The sequence below is a fragment of the Amblyomma mixtum genome, chromosome 2, assembly GCF_055824585.1.
Source record: "Amblyomma mixtum isolate Tamu chromosome 2, ASM5582458v1, whole genome shotgun sequence".
In the NCBI taxonomy this organism is placed as follows: domain Eukaryota; kingdom Metazoa; phylum Arthropoda; class Arachnida; order Ixodida; family Ixodidae; genus Amblyomma; species Amblyomma mixtum.
Window position 1 is genome coordinate 268,151,770 of NC_143013.1, and position 20,469 is coordinate 268,172,238.

Sequence of the window (20,469 nt, forward strand, 5' to 3'; positions counted from 1 at the left end):
AAAGAGGCAAAGCAGCGCTAAGAACACGGACGACTGAAGAAAGACAAGTGACCTCTTCGGAGCAATTTGGTCGCGCAAAGAATACTTTTTATCAAAAAGAAACTAAACATAATAGGGCATTGCAGCAATACAAACTCGACAGTGAACGGGCCGCTGCTATAACACTACGCTTTTCCTCGCAATATCACACTACTCACTGAACCATCAAGTGCTGGTGGGAGCAGCGCCTCCTCGATTTCAAATCCTGCCAGATCAGGCGATTTCCGAAAATCAAACCATCTCCTGCTACCCTTCCTCCCTCTCTCCCGTTCTCCCGTTGCACGTCAGTGAGAGGGAGAGAGCTCCCGTGACTAGCGACGCATCGTGGGTGACTGGCGAACTAATTCGTGCTCTATTTTCCTTCGCGAGGCGTGGCTTTACAGAGGAACATTCGCCAGCCATGCCAACAGCTCGCGCTATGACACAAGCCACCGCTCCCTGTAGGTGGCGCCACATGGCGACCAGTAAACCAACAGACTGTGGCGACCAGTCAACAGACATGGCGACCAACAGACATGTCAACAGACATGGCGACCAGTAAACCAACAGAGTCGTCACAGGGTTCCATTGCGAAGTGGGCAGAGTGGCTGGCATTGAAATGGAGGAGGCGTTGATCAGATTTTTTATTTGGAACATCCGTGCGCTCTCCGCCAGTGCGTCACAATGCGTTACACTGATCGCGAAGACGCGGCAGGGTTCCGAGGGGTACGGATACATCTTTTATCGAGGACGTGCACGAGAACAAAGATGACGTAATCACGCATGAGTGCTCTTGGTCACTTCCTCCCTGTACGCTTTCGAACGTGAAATATCATCAACTAGCTCAGGCTTCTGTTAAGCTGGCTGGAGCACGAATAGCAGGAAATGACAAGCTATAAAAAATAAAAATACAGAAGGGAGATATTTTACAGGTTGGCGAGTGTGGTGGACAGTAGTTGAACCGCGCCTTCGCCGCGGGTCGGCTCACAGTCACAATTCCCTCACACGTCGTGCGTAAATATATCATGTTAATGTGGTGTCGCAATGTTTACGAGTTCATGTTCGTTCCCGCATAGAAAAAGCCAAAGCCGCTACATATACCGGGTGTCCCTGCTAAATGTAACCAAACTTTTAAAAAACACGAAGTGTCCTTGTCCAGTGAAACCAACACAGGGTTGTTCATAGTCGCGTGGCCTAGTCTTGAGTATTTTTTTCGCTCTTCAAAGTTAATTAATTGGTTAAGTTTAATTAGCTAACTTATTAATTATTGATTTCAGGAAGAAAGTGTCAATGCAAAAGTTTTAGATCGCCTCGAAAAACCGCTAGCAGTGCTGTTTCCGTGAAGTTACGATTTACGTCGCTTCATTTATTGACCTTAAAAAAAATTGTCACGTGACCAGCTGCTCGCTCACTTCTCTGCCCCACTGTGCACCCAAAGTCTCATCGAGGAGAGGACTTCAGAAAAAACGGATTTTGTTATTTAAGGCGCGTCTTGGGACGTTGAAGTGGCACAGTTGTCATGTGGAAGCTTTTTCTTATTGTGCGGGTTATGGTTAAAGGCCGGTAAAAAACTACTTCACGTAAATATTACTTTACTGCAAATGTCTCAGTAAGCTGTTTCTCAAAGCGACCTACAACTTTTCCATTGAAACTTCGTTCCTCAAGGCGGAAATAATTAAAAAGTTAGTTCATTAAGCTTGACTAATTAGTCCACCTTGAAGAACGAAAAAAATACTGCAGACTAGGTCACGCGACTCTAAACAACCTTCATTTAGTTTCAGACGGCTAGGATACCCCGTGTTTTTTAAAATTTTGGTTACATTTAGCTGGGACACCTGGTATATCCGTAGCCGCATCCATGGATTCTGTGTGTATCCCACGTTGGCTGCCCGTCGTCAGCAAAACGCCGTCGGCCCCGCACTAGAAAGGCGGCACCTTTCATTCTGCGCGGTCACGCGGCCACCGGGAACGGCCAGATCGATGGCTTCCGTCTAGCGCGAAATGCGTGCACGTCATAGCCGCTGTGGGAACGCCCCCCCCTCCACGGGCACATGGGGGTACGCGGAGACCTCGAGGTGCCTCCCTCATGCAGCGGCCCGGACTTGGCCCCATCTTGAGGGACCGTCGTGTGGGTGGTGGCTGACTCGGCCAACGCGTCAATACCGAAAAGTGTGCCCTCCCTGTTTTTGCCTGCAAGACAGATTAACTGCAACTATATCATGGTGATAACCTTGGGGATCAATATGAGAAAACATGATTTGGCAGCTTTTTTTCCTTTACCTTTCAACGTGAACGAGGGGGGAGGAGAAAGCCACTTTCTATTTTCGAAACTTTCGTTACCGACTCGAATTTTTTTACAACATTGCAACTTTAAGTGTTGCACTGCACCGTACTGTGTGCTGCGTGTGGCAGCTTGCAGCTACATGTCATGCCGTGTTCTACGTCATCATAACCGGGACGAAAAACCGCAGAAAACACGGGACGGAAGCAATGCACAACACGCAACACAAACTACGGTTTATGATCTGGGAGGGTTTAACGTCCCAAACCGACTCAGGCTATGAGAGGCGCCGTAGTGAAGGGCTCCGGAGATTTCGACCACCTGAGGTTCTTTAACGTGCACTGACATCGCATAGTACATGGGCCTCCAAAATTTCGCCTTTATCGAATTTCGACCGTCGCGGCCGGGATCGAACCCGCGTCTTTCGGGTCAGCAGCCGTGCGTCATAACTGCTGAGCCACCATACGGCGCTCAACAACACAAGCTACCTTGTGTTGTCCACTGCCTCCGTCCGGTGCCTTTTGCGGTTTTTCGCCCCTGTTATAAGTTACCAACTGGCCTGTAACTATCCCCTCCTATGTTGTCAGTTTGTGCACGTTTTCGGACACCTGTGCTGTGTGACTATGGGAGTAGCCGGCGGCGTTATCTGGCACCAACTTCAAGGCGGGCCTTGCGTTCTGCGCATGCGCGCTCAGACACCCCAGACTTCTTGGGGGCATCAAAGCTTGGGGCCCGTGTTCTAAAACTCCCCAGTGACTCGCAGGTGCGCCAAATGTATAAAGCGTCGGGAACGCGAGACGTGCAGTCTTTGTCAAAAGTAACCAAGCTGCATGGTTTGCTTCTCATTCGTATAACAGAGCCCTCATGGCTTCCTTAAAGATTAAAAAGATTAAAAGGGCTTTGAAGGTGAAAACAGGGGTTCTTCTTAAGAGCTTTAAGGCTGGCATAATAGCTTTAATATACGACTGAGAAGAAAAATGTGCAGCCTGGCTACTTTTGACAAAGACTGTACGTCTTGTGCGTTTTATAACTCGCGCCGTGCCGGTTCCTCGTCAACCGATGTTGTATTTCGCGCCAGTGTCGCGTGTACCCTAAATTCTGGTACACAGCCCGCGGTCTATGCATGCTGAAAAGTAAAAGATTTTGGGTTTGCGACTATACAGAATTTTCGTTTTCAATATCGCCCATATACACTCTAAAGAGAAACACACCTGTACGGGAGTGAAAAGGGAGAAAGCTGTCCTCTAGCGCACACATTTAAGGGAGTGTGCTAGAGGACAACTTACTTTCTTTTTACCACTTTCTGTTTAGAGTGTAACATGAAATTCCCAACGTGATTTGTGCACCGCTTGCGACCCACCGCGATGGCTCAGTGGTTAAGGCGCTCGTCTACTGAACCGGAGTCCCCGGGTTCGAACCCGATCGCGGCGGCCGCGTTTCGATGGAGGCGCTGTGCGATGTCAGCGCACGTTAAATATCTCTAGGTGGTCGAAATTATTCTGGAGACCTCCACTACGACACCTCTTTCTCACTCCCACCTTCCTCCCTTCCCTTACAGCGCGGTTCAGGTGTCCACCGAGATATCTGAGACAGATACTGCGCTATTTCCTTCCCTCAAAAACCAATTTACACCGCTTGCGCGCAATGTTGTCAGTTTTTTTTTCCAGACAAAATTGATCTTTTCGGGTATGGGCGTCCCTTCTATGTAGACGTTGAGTTTTAGGTCCTCGTTGGTTGGGACGGTCCGGTTTTGCTTGCCTCTCCAGACTCTCAGCAGTTCCGATTTCTCGGTCGAGCATGAGAGTCCTCTTTCTGCGAGGTATTGCTCTACACAAGAGGCCGCTTGCTGTAGCCTTTCTTCCTTCTCTCCGAGACAGCCCGTGTTTGTCCAGACTGTTATATCGTCAGCATACATTGCATGCCTGATGCCTTCGATGTTCTCTAGTTTTCGAGCTAGGCCTATCATAGCTATGTTGAAGAGTAGGGGTGAGATAACTGACCCTTGGGGTGTTCCTTTGTTTGGAGTGCGAATTTTTTCCGATCGAAGGTCTCCTATGTCGATGGTGGCAGTTCTATCGGACAGGAAGGCTTTGACGAAGCCGTGGATTCTGCGTCCGCAATCCAGGTTGTCTAGGCCCGTAAGGATCGCTTCGTGGCTGACGTTATCGAATGCCCCCTTGATGTCCAGGACCATTATGACATTTTCTCCCGTCCGAGGTACGTTTCGCAGGACATCTTCTTGTATTTGGAGGAGAACGTCCTGCGTCGAGAGCTTCGCTCTGAAGCCGAACATGGTATGTGGTACACAGTCGTTGTCTTCCATATAATTTTGCAGTCTGAAAGTCACAACCCGTTCGTAAAGCTTGCCAAGGCACGACGTGAGTGATATAGGCCTGAGGTTTTCAATTTGTAGCTTTTTACCAGGTTTAGGTATCATTATTACTTCGGCGTGTTTCCAATCTTCGGGAACCGTCTCCGCCTCCCAATGTTTGTTAAGAAAGGTGACGAGCTCTTGTATGAGGTCGTCGCTCAGGTTGCGGATTAGGGCGTTGTCGATTCTGTCCGCTCCGGCTGCCGTGTTTCTGGTGGTGTTTCTTATGGCCGCGTAAACCTCTTCCACAGTTATGGGGCGGTCGAGTTTCTCGTTTTCGGCTCCTGGATACGTTCCTTGGTATCGCGGGGGGTTGTGATCGCCGAAACATTTTTCTCGTGCCTTCTCCAGTAGGGCGATGTCTGATCCCTCGAAGGAGTGGATGAACCGGTGGATGGCTTTATTGTTTTCTGATTTTATTTTGGTCGGATCGATTAGTGCTCTTAAGAGATTCCAGGTTCTGGCCGTGCCTAGAGTTCCCCTAAGTGAGTCGCTGAGTTGTTCCCAATTTTGTTTCGCGAGTTGCGTCGCGTATTCTTCCGCCTTTGCCGTAATTTCTGCTATCTTTAGTTTTAGTTTCGTGTTGTGTTTTTGCTTCCGCCATCTTTTGGTGAGACTGCGTCTCGCTTCCCATAGTCTGAGGAGGTGGGCGTCTACTTCAGGCGTTGCTGTCGTTCTCCTTAGACTTTTTGTGCATCGTTGTCGCGTTTCTCTCAGCATGCCGCTCCATTCCTCCAGTGATTGGATACCGCCTTCAGATTTGTTGCAAGCCCCGCGAAACGCGTTCCAGTCAGTGATTTTCGCCTGTCCAATCTGGCGTCTTATGGTGTCGGATGCTATTCGTGTCCGGAGGATAAAGTGATCGCTGCCTAGATTTTCCATCATGTTTTCCCACTGTGACTCCCTGCTGTTCCTTACGAAGGTGAGGTCCGGGCATGTGTCCGTGCTCACGCTATTCCCGATTCTCGTGGGGGTCGCAGGATCTGTGATTAGACTGCAGCCAAAGTATTCCGCTACTTCCACTAATGTTCTTCCCTTGATGTCTTGTTTCTGGTATCCCCAACTCCTGTCCATGGCGTTGAAATCTCCTACGATGATGAGTGCATTTTCTTTGGCCAGCTTGTGCGCTCCATAAAACAGTTCGAAGAGTTTGGCTTTTCTTTGTCTCGGCGGGCTGTACACGTTCAGTAAGAACGTGCTGCGTCCCTTTCGCTTTTTCGGAATAAGTTCAACAAGCGCGTGTTCAACGAAAAGACAACAATAAGACAACAATAAGAATTTTGGGCATGTGGGTTCAATCCAACCAGCGCAGTACTCACACTTTTACTTTACTGAAAGCAACAACGCTACAAGTCGCACGCATGATCACCCGCATCACCAACAGGCGACATGGCATGCGTGAAGAAGACACACTAAAACTAGTCAGAAGCCTAGTAGTTAGTCGAATCACGTACAGCCTACCCTACCAGTGCCTCAACAAAAATGAAATACAACAAGCGGATGCCCTGCTACGCAAAGCGTATAAGACAGCGCTCCGACTACCACGCAACACGTCTACAGAAAAACTCATGGCCCTGGGATTACACAACACCTTTGAGGAGCTACGAGAGGCGCAGCTTGAGTCGCAAAAACTCAGGCTGTTGCAAACAACGACAGGAAGAGCGCTCCTGCAGAGGCTCGGATACCGCGAGCAGATGCGAGAAATGTCGAGGACGGCAACGATCCCCGACGAGCTTCGCAAGACCCTCAAGGTAGCGCCAATACCAAAAAACATGGATCCCAACCTCCATCGAGGCAGAAGAGAAGCGAGGGCCGAATTCATCGAGAAAACATACGCTCCTCAAGCCACGACCGTGTATACAGACGCGTCTTGGAGAGGAGGAGATACCAAAATCGCTGTAGCGGCGGTGGTCGATTCGTCTTTACGCGAAATGACCAGCGCGTCTCTCCGAGGCTGCACAGCTGCAGAGTCCGAGGAAGTAGCCGTTGCTCTAGCGGTGGCGGAGGGCTATAGAACCGGGCGGTCACTAACAATACTTACGGACTCTCAAACAGCCTGCCGAAATTACATGAATGGCAGGATAGGTCGTCACGCGCTCCGTATACTCCTCGCAGCGAGTGACAGAATTAAAAACCGGGAAGAACAAAACGACAAGATCCGACACAAAATTGTGTGGGTACCGGGGCACACGGGGGTGGCAGGGAACCGAGAGGCCGACAGGATAGCTCGAGGATACATTACTTTCCGAGCTTCCGACGAGACCGCGGAACTCGCGCCAGCACCCAGGGAATACTCGGCCATACTACAAAACTATAGAGGCAGAAGAATGCGATATCCTCCACCGCACAAATCTCTCAGCAAAGAGGAAGCTGTCACTTGGAGACAATTACAAACAGGCTCTTTCCCAAACCTACATATACTAAACAAAATGCACCCTACGATATACACGAACAAATGTCCCTGGTGCGACAAAAAACCTACACTATACCACATCACATGGGCCTGCCAAAACATAGACGTGCTCCCCAAAATACAAAACCCGAGTGCGGAGCAGTGGGAGACTCTGCTGTCCAGCGACCGCTGCGAAGACCAACAAGGTCTGGTACAGCGAGCTCAACGGGCGGCAGTGGCCAGCGGAGCCCTGGACTGAGGGCAACCGACCACTGATTAGAGGCGGACGACTTCGACAGAGAAGGCTCCTGGGGGTAGAACCAAGACGTCTCTGAAGATGCCCCCAAACCGCAGGAAAAACCATTAGTGTAAATAAAGTTTTCCCTTCCCCAGACAAAATTGAGCCCTAAGTGCGGACTATATGCCAGAAATTACGGTACGTCTTCCTCCGCGTGTGCACCTTTGTGTTTTTCATCTCTTTCATTGCTGGTGTCGTGCCTTTTCGTTAGCAGCTCCATAAAAACGATATACAGAAGCTTATGTCTCACATATACGTCCCTCCAAGCAGCTCCGTAAGAAAGAGCAAGGCCGACTATACGTTTGCATGAACGACCGGAACGTCAAGAAAATGAAAAGGCATTGTCGCAAGCGCCGTGACAGCGTGTTTCGTTCAGCGACATCGCATCCGACGACAAAGAACGAGAATTTCGAAACTGCGGCACTTGACGCCGTGGGTTGCGTATTCAGGCTCAGTGTCTGTGTGTGCCAACATAACTGTGAGAATTTCTTGCAAAGACCTCGTCATCCGCAGCTGTTTACCGTCAGCGTCTTTCAACGTTGGCGGTGGACCTGTGTTGCTGAACGTAAATTCTAGTAGAGTTCGATACACTGTACTGCAGCTGCTACGTTTTGTTATAAAAGAGTAAAGAAAAAGAAAACAATGTCTCTCGTGTTTAAAAGTTTCATTGACCCTAAAAGAACGCTAGGAGATGGAACCAATTTGGAGCCATTTAATTATTACAGGTTATAAGTGGGACCAACAAAACCACAATTCGTTTACTTTTCGGCGACAGAAGTGTGCCTTTTAAACGAAATGGGTGTGTGTAGTCTAAACAACCGATCTTTCACAGATTCCGGCAAACAGAGGAAATTATTCTGTTACTGTTAAAAATATCCTTTCCTGAAAAGCGGTAGTGGTTGTTCGGTATAATTATTCATGTTAAAGCAGGTTTCGTTCCACAGGGAATCCGCAACACAGACGGTACAGATTGAAAACGCAGTACCACAGAGCGGGTGTTTGTTCCAGGCGCATTCTGCCAGCGAGGCGACATGACCTCGCATGCAGCTGCCGACCACGGTGTGCGCATGTATGAACATGTGCGGCATGTGAGCGCGAAAGCACAGCTGCGGGGTAAGCAGGGGACTGGGCGCCTGAGTTCGTTCGGTGCGGAAGGCGAGTGTAGATGAACTCACCCACTCACTCTGCTCCACTCACTCATTCACTCTGCTCCACTCACTCACTCACTCATTCACTCACTCTGCTTCACTCACTCACTCACTCACTCACTCACTCACTCACTCACTCACTCACTCACTCACTCACTCACTCACTCACTCACTCACTCACTCACTCACTCACTCACTCACTCACTCACTCACTCACTCACTCTGCTCCACTCACTCACTCTGCTCCACTCACTCACTCTGCTCCACTCACTCACTCTGCTCCACTCACTCGCTCGCTCACTCACTCACTCACTCACTCACTCACTCACTCACTCACTCACTCACTCACTCACTCACTCACTCACTCACTCACTCACTCACTCACTCACTCACTCACTCACTCACTCACTCACTCACTCACTCACTCAGAGCCGCCGCGGTGGCTCAGTGGCTATGGTGCTCGGCTGCTGGCCCGAAAGACGCGGGTTCGATCCCGGTCGCGGCGGCTGAATTTCTTTGGAGGAGAAATTCGAGGCCCGTGTACTGTGCGATGTCAGTGCACGTTAAAGAACCCCAGGTGGTCGAAATTTCCGGAGCCCTCCACTACGGCGTCTCTCATAGCCTTAGTCGCTTTGGGACGTTAAACCCCATAAACCAACCAACCAACTCACTCACTCACTCACTATGTAGCTATTAAATTGTAGACTAAGTGGTTTATATTTGTACGAATAACAGGACGTTAACTCATTTACTGCTTGGCCGAGCATGGAGTGCCCGATAGGCTGAGTCATTGACTTGCGAAATTATTCTATCCTTTCCTGGGACTGCTTGCACCGATATGATTCACAGTAATGCACAATTATATATGAATTCGATTCACAAAAACATGGATGTGACCGCAACGTACATTTCAATTACTGACGTCATATACTTCCCTCCTAGGAATTCTCCATAATCGAAGCTGCTATGTTTCCTCGCTTAATGGTCGTAATAAAGATATTGATAACGGGGTATGCTTGGGCCATTATTTTTGCCCCTTTGAGAGAAAATGATGTCGTCGGGATTCTTTTCAGACTCAGCTCTTATTTCTCATCAATTTTGGCGCAATATATGCGCTCTTCCATGACCTGAAGGCGCGTGCTTTCAATGTTGCATTAGAGTCCGTTCCTAGCAACACCTTTAATGATATGCCGCAATACGCAACTTGACCACCGCGGCTCAGATCAAAGGCTTTCCATTGGCGCTTTGTTTCAACGCAGGAGAGTACATAGCTGGTCGTGACACGGATTTCCTGGTGATGTGGTAATTCTGGCGGAACATGGACGAAGCGTGACGGTCAGGCAGGGCTTGTATCCACACAATTTGGAGGAGACTGTGTGCAATACGTAGAAACAGCCGCTACATTCCTACGGTTCTCGACCTGTGCCGACATACGCACAGATTGCGTGGAGGGGAACCGCAATGAATTATTCAGTCGGTGATACGGCGGTCCCAGACTCTGTGCGTGTTACGGACGGGGTGGTTTCATCGAGGTCGCCCTTTCACTTGAACTGCTCCCTTTTTCCCGTATTCTCTGGTGGGGGGTCACTTCCGAGAAATTCGAGCTACACGAATTCGCCGCAGTGTCTATACCATTCATACAAAGCGCCATTATTTTGCTTTCTTTTATCAGCCTCCAGAAAGGGAAAATGGAATTCACTTGATTGCTGTACGCAGTGAACAGATAGAGCCAGCCTGTCATGTGATCGCGATGGTCGCGATCTATGAAGCAGGCGCTATTTTGCGGCCCAGTAGACTTGGACTTAGACAAACTTTATTATATCAGATAATCAGAACGGCGGCCTCGCCATCCCGTCCTTGTCAGACGGCCGAGATCCCTTGGGACCGGGCGGCTTCGAAGGCATATCTGATGGTTTCTTTTTGTTCTTGGAGGTCCTGGCTGCGTAGCAAAACCTCCCATGACTCCTTGCAATTCACTAAGCAGGCTTCATTATGATAAATTCAGGAGAAGCTTCTAGTTACCTTTACTGCCACCACGTGGCGCACGGCTTTAAACGCTCAAATGATGATGATGAGGGTTAATTGGAGAGACATGGGAGAGGCCTTTGCCCTGCAGTGGGCGTAGTCAGGCTGATGATGATGATGATGATGAAGGAGGCCCCCTACTCCCCGTCCCCGGCACGCAGGCCTGGGTGACGGGGGCCGAGACCTCCGCGATTAGAAGCAGGCAAAGAGGTCTTGACTCCTCGCGGCTTCTTCCGCCAGGCGGATGGCTTGTTGCTGTGGAGCAGGGGCCTCGCTCCACAGCAGGGCTTCCCAGGTTTCTCTACAACTTATATTTGCTTTAGCCCCTGGGGAGCTAGCGCATTCCCAGATTATGTGCTCAAAAATAGCGCGTTGACGTCATTCGTGACGTACGAAAGAAAAAGAATGACCGAGTGGCTGCAGAACAGAAGGTGATAGGCCGCTAGGCTTAGCGACATTGGCTGGACGCCGTCCCTAATTTCCGGTAATGGATGCTTCACGCTTTCGGCCTACGTTCAAATGGAGTAAAACGGAGATTATAGTTAGTAGTGAAGTCGGATGAAGAGTAACCGAACAGTTAATATTTCTGAAACCTGAGTTTACAGACCTTGCGTAGTTTAGCAGGGTGGAGTTTGGAGGAGTTCCCCAAGGAGTTTAGCCGACTGCGAGAGACGCTTAGGTGCCGCCCCCCCCCCCCCCCCCCCCCTTGTGCACCTGCATGCTACATCATGAACGCAGCAACTGTCTCACATATCTCGGTGGACACGCGAACCGCGCCATAAGGGGAGAGATAAAGGAGAGAGTAAAAGAAGAAAGGAAGAAAGAGGTGCCGTAGTGGAGGTCTCGGAATAATTTCGACTACTTGGGGATCCTTAACGTGCTCTGACATTGCACAGCACACGGGCGACCGAGACTTCGGCGGCCGCGTTTCGATGAATTCGAAACGCGGCCGCCGAAGTCTCGGTCGAACCCGGGTACTGCGGCTCACTAGAGACGACCACCTTAGCCACTGAGCCATGCACCGCGGCGGGTCAACTACATCTTCGAATTTCCATTATCTCCGACGACGACGCGGTTAGTAGGCAAGACAGCGGTGTTCCGTCTAATGTAGGCGTAACTCGTATATGACTTAGTGAGGCCACGCGCTGGTCGTTGCAGCCGAACGATCGAAACCTCGGAGGACAGGGTTGTTCGAACAAAAACAAGTTATCTATGCGCTTCCGGTATGACTGTGCCGTTAGTGCGCTTTCTCATTTATATTTTTTTCTTTAAGCGGGTGGGGATTTCATTGCCCTATGCAAGGCAATGAGGAAAGCTGGAGGTTGATATCCGGAGAATGGTGGCCGGTTCCTATCGTTCTAAACAAAGCATGTTAGCGTGAGCCAGGAACGCTGGGATTGAAGCAGTTTGTCGGTTTACCTACACAATCGAGTCCCTCTATTCCCGGCGTGGACACAGCGTACGCCTTGAAGGCACGGAGAAAAGAATAACAAGTGAAAAGGAGACTTTCCGCTTCGCATTGAATGAAATCGATACGCGACAGGCGACGTGTAGGACGGGAAAGGCCGCCGCCACGAGACACGTCTATTCCCAGCGCGAAAGAAGAACGACATGAAGCAAAGCAAACTCAATCGAAGTTTTCCACTCGAAAGCCCATTCCGCGACTATTCTAGTCCATGGGCGGCGAGCGCGTGCTCGACTGTTGTTCGCTTGTTCGGTTGTGAAGGTCGCATTCTTTTATCTCCGGCGGAAAAAAAAAAAAAAACGTTGTTTGTCGCTGGACGCACCTGCGTATAGAGTGCACTAGGTGTGTTATTTAGCTGCCTTGCCCTACTTTTCTATAGCTGCCTTGCCCTTGCCCTGTTATGATTGTTTTACGTTTAGACTATCGTGACAAAGGTTGAGCTAAGGTGGCAGATACACTCTAAACAGGAGGGTGTAAAAAGGGAGTACAGTCTTCTCTAGCGCACTCATTTTTATTAAGAGAGTTCGCTAGAGGACAGCTTATTCAGTTTTTACTCTCATATAGGCGTATTCGTGCATAGAGACTACGTGCTAGGACTCGCAGTTACGCAAGGTTTTGCTACTAACGGGTACTTCTCGGCAAGTGTCAAGGTCGTGAGTTTGATTCGTGGTCGCTCAGGTGTACGAAGTTAAAGAGAGCGAACCACAGAGGATCCACTTTTATGGATTCGGGTACTCTGCCCCGTGTGGCTCCAGTGGTTTTGGAGTTCGGCCGCTGATCCCATGGCCGCGGGTTCGAATCCGGCTGTGGTGACGACTGCGTTTCGGTGGAGACGAAAAGTAATGACGTCGCTGGGCTCTGCGATGTAATTGCACGTTAAAGAACCCCAGGTGGTCTACATTATTCCGGAGCGCCCTCCACTATATACGCCGTCCCTAATATCCAATGTGCTGCTTCGGGACGTTAAACACCACATAACACATCTTCAGAAGGATTTTTACTGAAATCGATTGTTATGCCCGCCGTTGATTAACCGGATAAGCCTCGAGAGGGCTATGTTAGGTCTAAATTAAAACTGAATTGAGCTGTACGGAAGTTCGTGTGTGCGGAGTGTCTTGGCTGGTTAGTCTGCTCTATATCGAATGGCGTCTATAGCACTTCGAGAAAAAAAAAAAAGAGACGCTGTTGTTTCTAACACAGACTGAAACACACAGCCTATTTTTCACAAGCAAAGCGAACTGAATCCTGTTGCGTGCATGTGCGCACGCACGCACGCACGCTCGCACGCTCGCACAGAGAGGGAGTCTGTAGACTATCCATAGACTTCTGTCTATAAAGTCTATAGACTCTCTGTAGACAAATCTTTGAAAACAGTCTGTAGGCAATACAAATGCTATATACGGTCTACAGAAAATCTATAGATTTACGGCCATACACTTTTTGTAGACTTTTATCTATAGACAGTCTAAAGACTATGAATAGACAAACAAAAGTATCTATGGGAAGGCAATAGAGTCTGTAAGGAGTCTATAGACTGTCTATAGACCATTTTTACAAGGGGAGGAACATATAGCGGTTTGTGTGCAATCAGGGTTTTGGGTGCTATTATGCCAAAACTTTGTTAGTTGTGAATAATTAAATCATTTTTCTGTTCTCGAGCTGTATCATGGGCTGCGACTATTAGCCACGCAAAAGGGCTCTTATAACGCCCACCCAAATCTCAGCAAACGGCTGTTTCCGCATATCGGCTCCATACATAAACGCGGCCGTCCTATAGCCTCGTAACTAAACAGTGCCGTAACGGTACGCCGGAGCAGCTGAAACAAAGCGACGAGCAATGTACTCGGTCAACAGACGGTGCAAAGCACACGTGTTATCTGTAGCAGGGAACCTGCGCGTAGCATACATTATGCTCTAGCGCATCGGTCAATGAACTCATCCTGCGTTTCAACGTATGCGAGAAAGCACGTTAGGATTGTAAAAGCTGCTGACAGCGTTGATACAGGCGGCATTACAAAACAGCTTGCAAACAAAAAGGATGCTATTAAACGCTGCATGCATTTTACAGGCGGCGATTGACTGAAAACTTTATTTAAAGAATGACAATTATTGAAGCCTTCGGTGGTCCGCCTATTCCTGCAGCCCTCTGGCCTGCGCCGCAGCGTGGGCCCTGCGAACCAGTCCTCGTTGCTGGTCAGGGTCCTCGATGTGCAAAATGGCCTCCCACTGCTCCATAGTGGGATTCGGAAGTCTGTCTATGGCAGGATTGAATTGGCATGCCCACACCATGTGAAAAGCTGTAGCTATTTCTCCACAGTGTAGGCACTGTGGTTTGTAGAGTGAGCGGTACCATTGGTGGGGTTTAAGTGGTGTTACGAGAGTGTCTGTTTGTAGTCAGCGAAGGGTGTGTTCTTCCGCCTTGTCTAGAGCTTTGTGAGGTGTGGGACGTATGTCTGCCTGGACTGTCTATAGGATTTTCAGAAATGCAGTCCTGTTTCAGAACATCAGCATAGAATTGACGAAGAAGTAGTGTCCCCTGAAGCTCACAACATTAATTTAGCATCGCGTTCGCTTCATTTCACCTTTTTGCGGACTTGAACCCGGTGAGACGTTCAGAAGAAAACTCAGGCAAACGGCTTTGAATGCGCAGCCATTGTGAGGAATACGCAGGGCACCAGTTTTGTTCACACGGACTTCTTATTCCAGAGGGCTCTTGTCGCCCTTTGGAACTTGTAGCCCCTTGGAGTGGGGAGGGCGACAATTTTCACCTTCCACAGGTTTGGAGCGCTGGCGATACAAGCCACACTGTACGATCCATGACCAGTGAAGTCTACTGGTGGCCGCTAAAAAAAGTGTACTTGACTAGTTCATAGATCTAAGTGCACGCGGTTTGGCATTCGTCGTTCGGGAATCGCAAAGCACACGCTTGGAGTGGCAGGTCGTGTGAAACGTAGAGAAGATAGTCGGTTGTCTCTTACGTAGAGGGCCAAGATTGATAGCAGAGGAAATGAGAGGTGCATTATCGAGGGCGCTATAAAGGTTCAGGTACACTCCAAACACACGAGTGTACACTATAAACACGAATACGCCTATATGGGAGTAAAGAGGGAGTAAGTTGTCCTGCAGCGCACACTCTTTTTTAAAGGGTGTGTTCTAGAGGACAACTTTACTCCCTTTTCATTCCTTTCTGTTCAGAGTGCAGAGTGATGACCGAAGTTTGGAAGATTTGCGGCAGGACGATGAAGATGGAGGCAGAAGGAGATTATTGTTGTGCCGGCAGTAAAAAGCCTATAGTGTCTGTCGCCGGAAGAATGCGCGTATTTTGTAACGAGATCTACATTACCCGCAGTCTCGCCGTTTCGCTGTGGGCCTTCGGCCCCACTTGTGCGCATGCGCGAGGAGCCGAGTGACGTCACAGCTGCAGGCGAAGCTCGCCTCCGACCGTAGCCATGACGATAAGCAAACCAACTAGACGTAACCAGGGATATACCGTACCTCTCGCTACATATATCCTGGCATGGCTGAGCTAAGCCACTGCCAATATTTTTTAACTTTATTATTTTGGCATAAAAGAAAGGGTGGACAGCGCTAGATGGTGCGTCAGTCGGCGAGGCATATATATTCACAAACACGCTGCGTGAAGGAAGCTCAGGCAGCTGTGTACTGCTTAGCTCGCTGCAAACTTCAATGAAAAAAAACAACAACAATAGGTTCGAGTAAAATAAGAAAATAAAAAGCAGAGATCGAAACTGCAGGCTTCTTAAAGCTTCACTATATAAAGCTAACGATTAGACTCGATGGCATAGCGTAAAAAAATAGACTACCACATCACAGAAATAGTAAAAAAAAATGAAAACAAAGTTCGACCTACGTATAGCGCACATCTATAAATGAGGTCCGAAATCAATCTGAGTACAGGCCGCAGTAAAGAGTGCTCATGAATCGTGCACGCCTATAAGGGGCACGACCCAGGAGGTTTTCGTTTTCCCACCCATATCCGTCATAAGTTCATGGCAAAAGGTCACGAACATTAGCGCAAGAATTTATTTCCGTTGTATCCACGGCATTATTTGCTTCGGATGTAACGGTGCGTTGCGTAAAAGGCGCACTCAGAATTAATAACAATAGCTTCTTTTAGTTCCATCACTGATGGAGGAGACTGCGGGTAAAAGTCGCATTATAGGCAAGTGACTTGACTAGAGCCCGCAGCCTCCTTTTGCAAGGCAAGCAACTATTGAGCAGGGAATAGATATGCGCAGCAATTGACTTCATATGAAATATGCACAAAAACGATGAAGAAAAAACGCAAATTATTTGAAGTATGCTCTTCATTTATATATTGTTACGTGGCGGCCAGCCGAAGAATGAGACGTGGTGAACCATGAGCAAGAGATGATTTAATGGCCGCTGGCCTAGCGCGAGCGCTCCGTCCCGCGCCACTGCCAGCTTCGTCTTCGTCACAATATGAATGGGTGACAAAAAGTTAATGTAATGCTTGACAATAAGTTTGACAAAAGTTTGCAAAATGGTTTGACAAAAAGCACGCAGAAGGACGCAGATAGGTGAAGATTATACAGACAAGCTGTTTTCTATCGTCTTAACCTGTTCAGTATCTTTCTGCGTGCTTTTTGCCAAACATGTTTTGCGAACTAGCCCAGACCTCGCCTCCTTCTCTCGTTCTTCTTCAACTCCCTCTATCGCCCCTTCTCTCACGGGAGGGCGAGGTTGAGGTGTCCACTGAGAAGTGAGACAGTTACTGCGCCCTTTCCTTCCTTCAAAGCCAATTTTCGTTTTTCAAGCCGACGGCAGCGTCCCTACTCTTAGCCTTGCGACCAAAGGAAGCATTTTTGAAGCGGTCGCTTCCTTAGAGTGCCCAGGCCCATACTTTTCAGAATTCGGCTACATATCTCTCACTCAAGGTTGCGCGCAAAGACGGAGATGATATAAAATTTCCTTGCTAACTTTGTGTTCCACAAGCTTTCTACGATGACGGGGCACCAGTTTTAATCAACAACGTGCTTCAGTAAGTTGAAAGAAACCAGCGATTTCAAAAAAGCTATATCCTAACTAAATTATTTATTACTACTCTCTTCAAAAGCAACGTTCGGTGTCCATATAGCTGCAGCTGATGTGCTCTGTGCGGTGACCGCCCTCTCTCAGCGTTCATTTCACAGCATACGCCAAACACGGCAGGAAACCCGCCTGTACCATCTGCTGGAAGCTTTCAGCAACATACATCAGGGTCTTCGACCGCGCCCACTTGGAGCGAAGTATCACCGGTATTCCCCCTGCGGACTGAACAGGCTGAGTTTAGTTAAGTTCAGGTTGTTGTAAGCTACTGACGGGATTGACCTCGTGGTTATTCTGCTGTTATACAGCGTGCAACCAATGAACTCGCTGTTACAAAGCTCAGATGCAAGTGAAGTAAGCCAGACAAACTGACCCAACCAGTTTCTTGTGCCAACGTCCAGTGCTGCTGCGCTTAGTATTATATATTTTTTTTCCAACTTGTCTATCTTTGTGCTCTGTGCTGTGAGGCTCCTGTGGCTGCATTGATTTCCAATGTCTCTTGCTCCAGCAGTTAAGAAGGCGTACGGGCTTTGTACACTTCGCTAGCAACCATGTTTGGAATCTAAGGCTCAAGGACTGACGACGCCGATCTCTCGATCGGAAGGCAGGAGATACACTGCGCACTGAAGTCATAATAATCATAGTAAAAAAAGGAAAAAAAAAACTGCCGGAGGCACTTAAGAGTCCTTACGTGCTATGAATGCAAAAGCATTGTGTGCTACTGCTGTTTCCGTTGGTGCGCTTGTGCTTGATGACGTCGGTGATATTCTGTGTGCCTGTGTAACTTTGTTCGCGTTGGCCGCCAAACCGCCCACCATTCGCAGCTGCGCGAGTTGACGCCCGTATAGGCAGAACTGCGCATGCGGGTTGTAAGTGCGCAGGTAGAGCGTTCGATGGTAGCGGCAGCGTTTACGGTATGCGGTAACGTTGCGCTAAAACTCTCTATTACTCCTCAAGGCGCACTCTTGCGCTTTCGGCTCACGGGCGTTCCTAAATACAGAGGATATGATTGCAAGCTTAATTAGCAGTGTGTGGATTTCTCCGCTCCATTATACTTGGCGGATTGGTGCTGGGCAGTCTGTGTTCAGACTCTGAGAGAGCTTGGCTCGATAACTCCTTAGCACTTCTTATAAGCATTCTGCACCTACGCACTGCCCCTCCCCCCTTTCCCTTCTGCCCCTAACCGATAGCGCCACCGTATTCTAAAACTCCCTAACGAAAGAGAAACAAAAATGAAACACTGGTGCGTATAACTTGTTTTACACGCATATTTTAGTTATTTTACTGCGTCAATATTTTTCCCAAGTTCTGCTATTGCAGCACGTCTTTGGCAGTGCGACATGAGTATACCGTCAATGCCAAAATTCACTAGGCAACGGGGCTTGTTCCGTAACCGTATGTAGCGGAGTGTGGCACTCCTTAATCTCTAAACCTGTGTGAGGTAACGAGGCTTGTACTTCATTTTTGCTCACAGCCCACCAAAGACGGGACGGGAAGGTGTAACACGAATAAGCGCTATTACACCTTCGTCGTTCTTCCCGTCTTTGGTGCGCTGTGAACAAAAAAGAACACGTACCAACTAACCTAAATTTCTGCTTCGCTTCTACTCCTACTTCTACCCTCGGTGTACTTCTTGTAGTTCTCGCTTAGCGCATGCTTTTACTACTTAACGTAGCTTCAATGCTGGAGACCACAGTTCTCTCTTTCGCAATGGACCTCACCTTCTCCAACGACGTCAATGCTCACAGCTGGGCGTGGATATTCTCTCGCGATGCTGATAGTTTAGCCGGCGTAAATGATTCACATGGCGGCACTGCAGCATATCCGCAATACTCTCGCGATTCTACCCCGCAGAGTTTGGCTAAAGCGCATGCGCACAGCGGTGGGCGTGGCATCGTCAGATGCCTACACGTCAACACCAAAGCCCATCTAACCGCATCCAACTGATGCGGCCGGTTATGAACCCTCTCATTCTTTTTATACTCGGGCCACAGGCATCACCCCCCCCCCCCCCCCCCTCATTTAATCTGCGTTCTTGCTCCCTGCAGATGCTGATTAGGTAACAAAACAAATATGAGGAAATAAGCAAAACAACGAGACCGCCGTAACGAGAACGTTACAACTCCGTGTGAAAGAAAAAAACAGATTTTCTCTCTTTGGTTTTCTCTCCTTGTCTACGGCCGCCGCGGTGGCTCAGTGGTTATGGTGCTCGACTGCTGACCCGAAAGACGCGGGTTCGATCCCGGCCGCGGCGGCTAGAATTTCTTTGGAGGAGAAATTCTAGAGGCCCGTGTACTGTGCGATGTCAGTGCACGTTAAAGAACCCCAGGTGGTCGAAATTTCCGGAGCCCCCCACTACGGCGTCTCTCATAGCCTTAGTCGCTTTGGGACGTTAAACCCCATAAACTAAACTAAACTCTCTTTGTCTACGCGTGATTTTTTTTTTTTAGTTTGCTGGGCGCGTTATATCTCGTTACGTCTCGGAGTCGTAAATATCGTGCATAAGAACTTACCGTGCAGCGAGAGTTCATGTTGGCGATCTGACGAGCTTTCTATTCCAAAGAGCACTTCGAAGTCCAGTTAAGCGTCGACCACGTGTCGTGTACGGTACTCCGAAGACGAGCCCGCTGCTTTGCAGTGCAAAGTCTGCCTCGTTCCGTTCTCACCGTTGTGGCACAACTGAACTCGCGAAGCGCGTTGATTCCCGAGCACGCGACGTTTAGTCGCGATCGCAGGTGCGCAGGGGAATAGCGATGGTGCGCGCGTTTCATGCGCTTATTTCTGTTTTGTCCCGGAAACGAAGCGAATAAAAGCCGGGTCCTTCAAAACACCTGCCACGTCCTGGCAGGTAGAGATACGTACACGCGTCATGTCCCGCCTGCGGATCGAGTGCGACTCTGTGTACACGGCCGTGATGACCCTGACGGTACTCTCTTTTGCCGCGCGCGACACATATTGTACGCGTCGGTTAGGGTCCGGCTGATTGAGGACAGAGAAAGGCGTCATCTATCGAGTCACTGGAAAACAAAAAAATAGTCTAATAGAGTCTAATAGAGACTTTTCACTTCGATTACGAGTTTTTATCAGTTTTACTGTTTAATCTCTGAAGAAACATGACTGTATACACACATTTGACGTCATATCATACACAGAAGAGGGTGGAACGCACGCGCTAACAAGAATGAAGGAAAAACAGGTAGAAACTAAGTGCGCTTACAACAGCCGAAGATTACTATTCTTGAGATAGTCTTCTTGAGATAGAAGCGCTTCGTCTCCTGTGTGTTCGTCCCTTTTCCGCGTTTTTATAGCGCTCACCAATTCCTTCGAATTATCAGATTTATAGCCCCCCAATTCGAAGTGGATACCACTGCAGGCAAAGAAAACACGCTGAAGCAGCGTTA

General features: G+C 48.9%; 2 protein-coding genes across 3 annotated transcripts in view; one reads left to right on the forward strand and one right to left on the reverse strand.

Moving 5' to 3' along the window:
- The window catches only part of LOC149363918 (ATP-dependent translocase ABCB1-like), a 125,846-nt gene that overhangs the window by 97,768 nt on the left and 7,609 nt on the right, over window positions 1–20,469 (reverse strand). The window contains exon 1 of one of the 2 annotated variants that reach the window (XM_089573904.1): window positions 19,582–19,794. The exons of the other annotated variant lie outside the window; for it this stretch is intronic. The gene's annotated coding sequence lies outside the window, so the exon portion shown is untranslated. Of the gene's footprint in view, window positions 1–19,581; window positions 19,795–20,469 lie in introns of those variants that run through there. 2 annotated transcript variants of the gene reach the window in all.
- LOC149363920 (uncharacterized) overlaps window positions 1–20,469 on the forward strand; it is a 120,987-nt gene that overhangs the window by 19,867 nt on the left and 80,651 nt on the right. The gene's annotated exons all lie outside the window — the stretch shown is intronic.